Source organism: Chlorocebus sabaeus, chromosome 5 (assembly GCF_047675955.1).
Source record: "Chlorocebus sabaeus isolate Y175 chromosome 5, mChlSab1.0.hap1, whole genome shotgun sequence".
In the NCBI taxonomy this organism is placed as follows: domain Eukaryota; kingdom Metazoa; phylum Chordata; class Mammalia; order Primates; family Cercopithecidae; genus Chlorocebus; species Chlorocebus sabaeus.
The window spans coordinates 15009159-15016552 of record NC_132908.1 but is presented as its reverse complement, the minus strand read 5'-3'; the positions used below and the strand labels follow the sequence as shown (position 1 = coordinate 15016552).

At 46.4% G+C, this 7394-nt stretch overlaps 1 protein-coding gene across 2 annotated transcripts in view; it reads left to right on the top strand.

Annotated features, from left to right (window-relative positions):
- MYH11 (myosin heavy chain 11) overlaps positions 1-7394 on the top strand; it is a 154550-nt gene continuing 147156 nt past the window's right edge. For both annotated transcript variants that reach the window (XM_007986503.3, XM_007986493.3), the window contains exon 1: positions 1-119. The gene's annotated coding sequence lies outside the window, so the exon portion shown is untranslated. The remainder of the gene's footprint in view (positions 120-7394) is intronic.

The window sequence follows — 7394 nt, the reverse complement described above, 5'->3', positions numbered from 1 at the left end:
GGTCTATAAAGAGAGGCGTCCGAGACGCGCAGGGAGATTTGGACGCTCCGGCCTGGGAGGTGCGTCAGATCCGAGCTCTTCATCCAGTTTCCTCTCCACTAGCCCCCAGTTGGAGATCTGTAAGTAGTAGTTGTCCTTCTGGGGGCAGATTGCAGGGGCGTGGGGGTGTTAAAAGTCCTATAGGGTATTCTATAGGGGCTGGGTTGCACTTAGGGGTCCCTGTTGTCAACCTCGTAAGGACCATGGTGGGGGTAGAGTTGTGATTTGGATGTCTCTCTGCCCTATCATCCTAGATTATCCTAGATTTTCCCCAAACAGCATTTCTCAAAGTTGCCAGTGAGAAGTACTATTTTGGGGGTGCTTATTAACGATATCAATGCCTGGACCCAACTCCATTTCCCAACTCTAGAATCCCCAGAAAAATCGGCCTTAAAAAAGAAAATCAGTCCTGGGTGATTCTTGTTAAGAGGCTAATCCAGGAGATATACTCCCTTGGAAATCTCAGAGGTTCAGTGCAGACAATCAGGCATCTCACTTTTATTCTAGGCACCAAAAACAGCACAGCTCAACTTCACTGAAAAGTCACTTGCTATCACACAGACAGGCAAGGTGAGGCTCCTAGTGGATTTGACGGTATTGCACAGTTGTGTGGATAATGCATTAAATCAGTTAAAAACACATGGGCATAGGCTTAGCAGAAAGGAAAGTGTTTTTATCAGTTCTATCAGGTACTATCTTGAGAACCCCTGGGAGATAAGGCTGGTTGTGATCTAGTTTATTACAGCCCACTTTTTCATCTCCAAATTAAAAAAAATCTCACCCAGGTTGACCCCAAAGGCCCCCAGATACCCAGGTGGGCTCCAAAGTCTCCATTTGCTTCCACGATCTGCAGGTGCATTAGGTAAGATGACACTGGAATTTCTCGCAGAAACACCTGTGTCAATGCCGCTCTCCTGTCCAACCAAATGGGTAAAACGAGAGAAAGTGTGGCTACTGTCTGTTGTAAGTTTTCTTCCAGCACAGGGTCTGGTAGGGATTTTGCCACTTGAGAAAAAGTAGCATTCAAACCATGCTTGTCCAGAAGTAAAAAAAAAAAAACATTTAGAAACCCAAGGCCAGGAGTGTTTAGTTACAGTATGAAGAACTGAGAGATTAACTTGTGAACTGTCCGGGATTGGATGAAAAGAAGGCAAGCTGTTAGTAAACTGCTTTGCGTAGTTTTTTGTTTGATTTCCTTAATGATACTTTTAGAATTATTTAGAGAGGGAACTTGACGCTGCACTGAAAGTCATTAGATGGCAGGGTGTGAAATAAGATAGGGATTTTTGTTGGAAGGAAATGGATGTTTTCCCATTGAGATAGCTACCATTGATGGAACACTTACGTACCACATGCTATTGCAACATTTAACTTATCTCATTTAATCTTTGCAACAACTTCATAAGAAAGGCATTATGATGACTGTTTAGTATACAAGGCAGCTGAGGCTCAGAGAGGTAAAGTGTCACACAGCCAGCAAGTGGTAGAACCCATTCCCGGGTCTGTTTGAGTCCAAGTTCATACCCTCGACCCCACTATCTTCTTTACCATGGACTCAAACTTGTTGGGGTCAGGTTTCTGGTGGGACTAAATGCTTCCAACAAAGTAAATGTTTATCACCATGTCTTTTGGAGAAAACATAAACTGACTTTTTGCACATTTAAAATAAAAGGCACTGTTTGTCCCCTGGTTGTGGGGGCGGGAAGTGATCTAGTAGAAACCAGTGACCCTAGGTGGGCTGCCACCCCTAGAGTCCAGAACGGGAACTAGTTGGGCCTTTTTCGAGAAGCCGCCGGGCTTGCCCTGTAAACACCATGCATTTTTATTATCATGTCCAAAATAGATGTGTTATTCCGTACAAGGTATTTGTTATGGATTTGTTATCATTACTTTTCCGTGGGAGGGCTGAGATTGAGGCAAACATGCCCATTTATGGAAGCGTTTTCCATGAGGCCATCCCCAGCCCCCTCGTCAGTTACCCAGCCTTGCACTACAGCCCTGTTGGTCCTGGCCCTGGGGATTTCTCTACTGTGTCCCTCACCCATTGAAGAACTAGTGGAGAAGCCCTAAGGAGAAGAGATTTGGGAGAAAAGTGGGATTCTTTTTCCCTAACCCTCTTATTCAGAAGTTTGATTTTTGGGGGGTGGGGGATGGGAGGGAATTGTCTCCTTTCCACAGGGCTTGAATCGAAACAGGTGGGTTTTAGGCTTTAGGCACAAGGTTGTAATTCCAAGAGTAGATATATAGTAGATTTTTCTTGAAAACCAAGTTCAATTTTCAATCCAGTAGAATCATAGAAGGTCATAAACAAATTTAGAAATCATCTCCAGCACCTCCCCAAACCTCACTTTCTCATCTGGGCAATGGGGTAATGAGAATAACTCATGTTTCTTGGGCACTTTTGCCTGGTGAGATGCTAAGCCCTTTGTGGACACTATCTTAAGTCTTCAAAACAACCCTTTAGAGAGTAGATACTGTTATTATAACTGGCTTGATTGTACAAATATGGCATCTGAATAACTTGCTCAAGACAGCTCAGCTAGTCAGTAAGGAAAACAAGATTCTACAAATCTAGGTCTTTCTAACTCCAGAGTTGAACAGATTACCCTCGTGGGAGGATTTGATGAGCTAATGTGTATGAAGGGTTTAGCACAGTGCCTAGGCCCTGGGAAACTTTGGTAGATGGTTATTTATAGCAAACACAACCAGAGTTCAAGATGTTTGCTCAGTATGGCATGGCTCATCTTTGGCAGAACCGGGAAGCCTAAATGATGTGGCCTTTAAAGGAGAAGCTTTTCTTAATGTTTCTTCCCTTTGATCTCATCAGCCCCATTTCTATTGGGCTGAAAGTGGTGATTAGAATCTTTAATATGTTAAGCGACCATTCCTTTACTGGATTGGGAATGTTACCAACTCCAATAACATTTGTTTAGGGTTTTGTTTGTTTTTGAGACAGAGTCTTGATCTGTCACCCAGGCTGGAGTGCACTGGTGCAATCTTGGCTCGTTGCAACTTCCACCTACTGGGTTCAAGCACTTCTCCGGCCTCAGCCTCCTGAGTAGAGAGTAGCTGGGATTATAGGCGCCCACCACCATGCCTGGCTAATTTTTGTATTTTTAGTAGAGATGGGATTTCACCACACTGGCCAGGCTGGTCTCGAACTGCTGACCTCAAGTGATTCGGCTGGCTTGATCTCCCAAAGTGCTCGGATTACAGGCGTGAGTCACCGCACCTGGCGTATTTAGGGTCTTGATGGCATACTTTAAGGCCTTAATGGCCTTTTTGCTCTCTAGGCCTCCCTCCACCCCTGACCTTTCAACATTTAACCCTGGCCACTCAATGGAGGAAAGATTGAGTTTAGGGAAAGCCAGGCAAGAATTTGAAAGAAACCTTGTATGTGATCCGAGGACAGAGGAAGAAGCTGTTCACAGTGGCTGAAAGGGGAGGTCGGACATCTGTGACTTGTATCAGGGTTTCAGGGGCTAGGGAGGAACAACCTCATCAAAGTTGTGAGGAAAGGGCCATAGAGGCCAGGTATGGCAGGTCACACCTGTAATCCCAGCAATTTGGGAGGCTGAGGTGGGGGGATGGCTTGAAGTCAGGAGTTTGAGACCAGACTGGGCAACATAGCAAGGCACCATCTCTACAAACAAATTTTGAAAATGAGCTGGGCGTAGTGGCATGCATCTGTGGTCCTAGTTATTCAGGAGGCTGAGGCAGGAGGATTGCTTGAGCCCAGGAGTTCAAGGCTGCAGTGGGCCATGATTGCATCACTGCTCTCCAGCCTGGGAAACAGAGTGAGACTCTGTCTCAAAAAAAAGATGCGGGGCATAGCACTTTACTGTACCAGGCTGAAAAATACAAGGCCCAGAGAGGGCAAGTGACTTGCCTAGCGTTACCCAGCGAGTTTTAGGCAGAGCTGAGACTTGTAACTCGAAGTCCTAAGGTCTTCCACAGGCTAACGAATAGCTTGTTTGTGCTCAAAGGATGAAGCAGTGAGTTGTTAGGACAGGACTGTGAACAGGGCTGACACATTCAGGTATGTTAAACATCGCTAATGCCGTCTCTGAGTAAATTAGGCTTCAAACAGATCTGGATTCTAATCCTGGCTCCAACTTTTACAAGGGGGAGGGTCTTGCATTTACCTTTCAGGACCTTGATATTCTTAGCAGGAAAATGGGAATAATAGATAATGCCATTCTTTCAGCCTTGGACTTTTTGTCTAATTATGTGAATTTACCTGTAGGATAAATTCCCAGAAATGCCATTGCTCAGTTAAAGGGCATGTGTATCTAAAATTAATACATACTGCAAATGACCGGCTAAAGACATTGCAGGCCGGGTACAGTGGCTCACGCTGTAATCCCAGCACTTTGGGAGGCCGAGGCAGGTGGATCCCCTGAGGTCAGGAGTTCGAGACCAGCCTGGCCAACATGGTCTCTGCTAAACCCCATCTCTACTAAAAATACAAAAATTAGCTGGGTGTGGTGGTGTGCACCTGTAATCCCAGCTACTCAGGAGGCTGAGGCATGAGAATCGCTTGAGCCTCGGAGGCAGAGGTTGCAGTGAGCTGAGATCACACCACTGCACTCCAGCCTAGGCAACAGAGTGAGACTCAGTCTCAAAAAAAAAAAAGTATTGCAAATTGCAACTTGTTGCCGTCACATATGACAGGAGTCCCCAACCTCTTGGCACTAGAGACCGGTTTTGTGGAAGACACTTTTTTCCAGGGACCTGGGATGGAGTGGGGGTGGGGAGGATGGTTTTGGGATAAAACTGTCCCACCTCAGATCATCGGGCATTGGTTAGATTCTCATAAGGAACGCACAACCTAGATCCCTTGTATGTGCAGTTCACAATAGGGTTCACGTTCCTGTGAGAATCTAATGCTGCTTATCTGACAGGAGGCGGAGCTTAGACAGTGACGCTCACTCACCCACTGCCCAGTCCTGCTATGTGGCCTGGTTCCTAACAGGCCATGGACTGGTACTGCAGCACAAGGGTTGGGGACCCCTGACACAGGGCGCTACACATTTATTTTAATCTGTGGTATGCCAGAATTGTAAAATATAAAACACAGTGGGGCTTTTAGGGCCAGAAATAAGCAGTTCTTGCTCACTTCCAGAGGCATCCTTCACAGGGGCTACAGTAACTCTTACCAACCAAGTTTTCTTGGTCGGGAGGAAAAAATAGTGTCACACGGTAAGATAACTTCTTTCTGGAGTTATTTGAAACCATTGGTATTCAGATGATTAGGCAGACGTCACAAGGCAATAAGAAAGTGACAGGTTCACCGTTCAGTTTTTTTTTTTTCTGTGAAAGTGAGGTAGAGCTTTCTTGGGAACAAGCCCTTGGGAGGTGGGGGGATGTGAATGGTGAGGGGAGGGTGGAAATGGCGGAGGAGGGTCAGGGGCAAGAAAGGGACATTCTGCTAAGAATTAATTGGGTGTCCATTTACTCTTAGCAGAAAATTAGGATTCGATTCTGGATTCTACTCCTGACTCCAAATTTTACAAGTGGGGGCTTTTCATTTACCTTCCAGGACCTCAGTCATCTTAGCAGGAAAATAGCAACAGCAGATGATGCCACCTTACAGAGCGCTTATGAGACATAGTGAGATGGTCTATCTAGGCAGCTGTCTGGCCCGATACCCGATGAATACAAGGGGCCCAATAAATACGGTGGCTGTTACTAATAACAGATCTAAACTGCCTTTTTGGTACTGCTGGGGACCTGCCGAGCAGGTGCATTTAGAGTACCCAGTCCCTCTCCCTGTGACGTATTTGACGCCTCCCTACACCTGGACCAGGCCTTGAATGAGGATTTCCACTGCAGAGGTCCTTCCAGCTGGTGAACTGTGTTGCAGATCAGGTTCAGAGAACTTCTGTTTTGCCTGTGTGGCATTCATTCATTCGTTTATTTGAAAGAGAGATGGGATCTCACTGTGTTGCCCAGGCTAGTCTAGAACTCCTAATTCAAGCAATCCTCTTGGCTTGGCCTCCCAAATTGCTTGGATTACAGGTGTGAGCCACTGTGTCCAGCCCTTTATGACGTTTAGAATACAAGCAATTTTTCTTTCTTTCTTTCTTTTGAAATGGAGTCTCACTCTGTCACCCAGGCTAGAGTGCAGTGGCATGATCTCAGCTCACTACAACCTCCTCCACCTCCCAGGCTCAAACGATCTTCCCACCTCAGCCTCCCTAGTAGATGGGACTACAGGCATGTGCTGCCATGCCTGGCTAATTTTTGTATTTTCTGTAGAGATGGGGTTTCACCATGTTGCGCAGGCTGGTCTCGAACTGCTAAGCTCAAGCGATCTGGCTGCCTTGGCCTCCCAAAGTGTTGCGATTACAGGCGTGAGCCACAGTGCTGAACCCTGCATGGTATTTAGAATATGTGCAACACTCTAACATCTGGTCTGGGTCACTCTGTATTACTTACCTGATCTCCAAAAACATTTGGGTTTGTGTCTCTGGTCCAAAATCTTCAGCCAATGGCTTGACAGCAAAATCCTGAGGAAAGCTGTTGACCAGGCGAGGTGATATGCAAATCCTGTACTCTCTGGGCTCTGGGATATTTAATTTACTTACTTATTTATTTATTTTGCAGACAGAGTTTTGCTCTTGTCGCCTAGGCTGGAGTGCAGTGATGTGATCTCAGCTCTTCCACCTCCTGGGTTAAAGCGATTCTCCTGCATCAGCCTCCCGAGTAGCTGGGATTACAGGCACCCACCACCACACCTGGCTAATTTTTGTATTTTTAGTTGAGACAGGGTTTCACCGTGTTGGCCAGGCTGGTCTTGAACTCCTGACCTCGGATGATCCTCCTGCCTCGGCCTCCCAAAGTACTGGGATTATAGGCATCAGCCACCACGCCTGGCCTAATTTACTTTTTATTAATGCTGAAGCAGAGAGGGCAAGATCTTTTGCCCCTGAGTTCCTCTGGGAAAAATGAAACTGATGACAAAAAAAAACCTAAAGCAGCCTGGCGTTCTCAGTTGGTCCAGTTTCAGCCCTTTGGCCAGGAGTCACAGACGGGTCCCACAGAATGGTAGAGCTAGGCCAGCCTACCATTGATTTCTTTTCCCTAAATGAAAAACACAAGGCCCAGAGAGGGCAAATGACTTGTCCAGAGTCACCCAACGGGTTTGAGGCAGAGCTGAGACGTGTTACTTGACATCCTGAGGTCTTCCAGAGGCTAATGAATAGCTTGTTTGTGCTCAAAAAATGAAGCAGCCTGGGCACGGTGGCTCACGCTTGTAATCCTAGCACTTTAGGAGGCTGAGGCAGGCAGATCGCTTGAGCTCAGGAGTTCGAGACCAGTCTGGGCCACAAAGTGAGACCCCCTGTCTCTAC